Below are 4,075 nucleotides of genomic sequence, written 5' to 3'. Positions count from 1 at the left end.
ACGTCGTCGGGTCACGAGAAGTCGACGGAGGGAAGGACAGGAACGGGACGGAACGGCTAGGCGGCGGCGGAGGGACCGAGAGGATTCTCGCGGCGGAGAAAGAGAGAAACGGACCGATCTCTGGGACCGTTTCGTGGCCGGGGAGTGGAGGCGGGAGGACCAGAGAGGACCAGGAGGAAACGGAGGTCGAGAGACCGGGAGGGGGTGGCCGAGGAGAGCGAGCGAGACGACAGCAAACCGGAGAGAGATCTGGAGCCCACGTAGGAGACGTTCAATACTGTAGCAACGACGCCGAGCCAACGCCATTGGCTACCATTTTCTCTCTATACCTTCTAGGCATACACCTTGTACTCTATTCCGGTCTACTCCACTTTATTCCTGCTGCTGCCGCTCTCCCTTGGTCCCCCCTCTCTCTCTCTTTCTCTCTCTCTTCTCACTCTCTCGCTACTTCTCTCGTTTTGCTCTCCTCTGGCTCTTCACCCTCCTGTCTCTATCCTCAACCACTCCACCGGCTTGCCCGAGCCATCGAGATCGCGGACCGGGAGCACCCGGACAAACGCGAGGGTTTCTCGCGTTGCCTCTGCCTCCTCTCCTCTACACCTCGCTCTGCCACTGCCTCCTGCCCGTTGCATGACGATCTAATGGAATCTGTGTCTTATTGTTCCTCTCTAGGGCAATTCCAGGTAGGTTCGCTCCGAGACAAAGTGCTCGACCATGTGAACGAAGTATCCGTAGAAAATTGTTTCGCGAATATCGCTGGGACGCCCGATCGGAGGTGCTGGCTGGGGATAGTCTACGTCGAGCGTAACGCCAGGTATATACCACTGATTTTGAACCTCTGTGAAAAGCGATAGGTCGAGGGAATTCTAAATAGAAACGGTCCAAAGTATCGAAATAGTTTGCAGCCTTTATATCGTTTACAAGACTCTTGGATGCTAACGTTGAATGCCGATTGTCTTCACAGATTCATATTTACGACAACTTCAGTCGGAAGAGCATTTTTACAGCACCTTCGATCAGAAGATTATTTGCAACAACTTCCATCGGAGGACTCAGTTTCTCTCTCGATTATTTAGCAAAACGAGGCTAGACTTCCTTAGAACCTTGATCCCAGTAACTATGCTTATGCTTGTATTGTAATTGGTGCAATAAATAAGGTCTGAAGAACACGGAAGACATTCTACACGTTAGAACCTCTTGTCACAGTATTGATTGACACGTTGGCGTGCTGTTCCAGATAACCGTCGCTGATGAAAGATCGCAGAACGCTCCGATAGTCGAACTCCGCCGGAATCAAAGTGGAAGTCGCGAAACGCCGATGAAAGCGTTCGTCAGCAAATGGACAGGGAGCAGGGAAGAAGATGAAGACGAGGGATGAGAAAAAAAAGGTGGAAAAAGAAGAGGAAACGGAACGAAATCCGCTGACGAATCCCGCGGCAGCGAGTGCCGACTGTTTTCAGAGCTTCCAATCTCCGGCAACGGAGGGAACAGGAGAAAAAGAAGGCGAACGCGTCCAGTAGGAAGTTTTACAGTCGGTAGTTGAGGACCGTAGCTTCGGGCTGGACGGCATATGGCCGGAATAAGGAAAGGCTCGCTGCCAGATTACGGCAATTATCGAATCACGTTACGGGATCTGGCGCCACGCGGCTCCGAAACGCAGAAATTAAGTTTCAACCCCCGAGGTGGTGACTCGACCTCGCTCCGAACGAACTCGGGTTCCTTCCTCCGCCATCCGATATTTCCATAAAGCCATTCGCATCTTCGGCAACTTCTTTAGAACCGGTATCAATCTCTTCAAAGAACATTGCTGTACTCATTTTGGTGTAAGGCTGGAGATTTTAAAGAAAACATCGTTCGAAGAGGCAAATATGGTGAGCAACGATTTTTCTTGAACACAATGTACTTATCTATAATGTATCAAGGTCGTCTAAACGGTTCTCGAGGTCCAGAATGAAAAATTTGATTGGGTTGATCTTAAATTCGGACGCCATAAATACGACGCCATGATGGCAAAAATATACACCGCCATTTAAAGGATCATTGCCTTCACACCTTGAAGAGTACGATCTCGGAGAAGAATTGTTTGCTTATTATAGTAGGTTTTTGCCATTTTGCTTGCTATTTTTGGTATGCCGGTGTATTGTTTATGTAGGATATTTGCAATCTCGAACCGAAGGGGGTTGTTTCTTCGTCCGAGATTTTTGTCTGTCGATACGCGAGCGGTTCTTGAGGATATTTCAAAGAAAAGTGACTCTGTAATGGCGAGGGTGGGTTATGGGATACGCGTGGACACCGTATCGTTCCGGAGGGCGGTATCCTCCGCATAAGGGAGGCGAAGCCGGCGGAGTGTTCGCGCGCGGTCTGCAGCTGCTGGATCTTATGCTAATCCCACCCCCGGAGGCTAACCCTGGCGTGCGCATCGTATGAAAAAGTTGCTCGTTACACGCTCGCCCATAAATCTCCTTCCTAAAGCTTAATCTGTTCGCCGCGCCGCGCCGGCCCGACCCCTCGGCCAGCCACGGAAAACTCGGCACGGGGCGGCAGGTGTGTGTACACGCGCCCTCGTCCCATGGATTTCCGGAATTTTTTATCCTTTGGCGAAATTTCAATTCGTCTTGTACCATGCGGGAGACACCGGCTTCAGAATCTTGTCACGCAAATAGGAACACTAGCGGATGGGTAGCTAATTGGTAATTAGGGTCTGGAGACCATTGCAGGGTTGGGCTTAACGAAGTCTTGACCTCTTCGATCCAGTTGATTAGTAACACGTTACGTCCTGTTGACAAAAAATAGTAATTTTCTTGATTGCTCGTAAAATGTAATTTAAAATAAAAGATCCAGTCATAAAATTTATTTGTGTAATTAAATAAAATCTATTTAGAACGGAGCGACATATTTTATAATTTAATTTAACTGTCTGATATATTATAAGTTATGTTCATGTTTGTAAAGTAATGCAACTGTCTTAAAATATGCCGGCTAGACGCAAAAGTTTTCGCACAAACGGCCCGAACCGTTATTGTGCTAATAGAAAAATATCGGAAGCGTAGGTGGGTGCTACTTTTAGGGTTGAAAAGCAATTCGGCCTCTCGAGAGGCGGACATTTTTGACGACTTGGCTGGGTTCATATAAACCTTATTTCATTGTTCTTTTTTTTCGAAATCTACATCGATTCCCTACTGGGTCTAATTATTAGACTCATGGTTACCATGATCAAATCCAATCAAATCTCACTTTTCTCAATTTTTTCGAGATCTGCATCGATGCAGTGTTGAATCTAATTATTAGATAGCGACATCTATGATTAGATTCAGTGAAATCTTGTTTCTTTCAATTTTTTTCGAGATCTGCATCGACACTCTGTTGGATCTAATTATTAGATGCACGACAGCTATGATTAGATTCAGTGAAATCTTATTTCTTTAAATTTCTTCAAGATCCGCGTCGACACACTGTTGGATCTAATTATTAGATACATGACAGCTACGATTAGATTTAGTGAAATCTTATTTCGCTGAATTTCTTTGAGATCCGCGTCGATTTATTGTTGCATGTAATTATTCTTTTTTTTTTATTTCATTAGCAAGATTATTACATCGATATTTTCACTAGATAAATATTTTTTTTCACCTGGATGCAGGAAACGCTTAGTCATCGAATCTTCAGTTGCATCATACGACCATTTAATTCGATCCACATTATTTTCATAGAAACTATTCGAATTCCTGGAGTAGCCGAGAAGGGTGGATAGAGCAGACCTCTGGCATTAGAACATCAAAACCCTTATATTTCCCGAGGCTGTCAAGCCACCTTGCCCTGTTTCGTCTGAACAGATTCGGAATCTGCATACTGTTCACGCGAATCTATATTTAACTGAGACCTTCCCGAAGGCCTAACATCTGTCCAAAATCGTGCATTGGCATTCTGATCGTCGGCCCCTATACTTGTGGCAGACGAGCCGGCGGAAGAAGCTAGACCGCGCAGTCAAGAAGTTGTCGAATCAAGGCAACACCAAATCTAGACTATAACCCAAACCAAATTCTATCGCTCAGGATTTAATATACATTTTTTCTCT

At 46.0% G+C, this 4,075-nt stretch overlaps 1 long non-coding RNA gene across 1 annotated transcript; it reads left to right on the top strand.

The window, feature by feature from the left end:
• On the top strand, positions 1–2,887 carry LOC143260009 (uncharacterized). Its single transcript, XR_013034104.1, has 2 exons — positions 1–814; positions 1,238–2,887. It is a non-coding gene; the product is annotated as an uncharacterized LOC143260009 (long non-coding RNA).
• The last annotated feature ends 1,188 nt before the right edge of the window (positions 2,888–4,075 follow it).

The sequence above is a fragment of the Megalopta genalis genome, chromosome 9 (assembly GCF_051020955.1).
Source record: "Megalopta genalis isolate 19385.01 chromosome 9, iyMegGena1_principal, whole genome shotgun sequence".
NCBI classification, from domain to species: domain Eukaryota; kingdom Metazoa; phylum Arthropoda; class Insecta; order Hymenoptera; family Halictidae; genus Megalopta; species Megalopta genalis.
The sequence above is the reverse complement of the archived record's forward strand: the minus strand, read 5'-3'. Positions and strand labels throughout refer to the sequence as shown.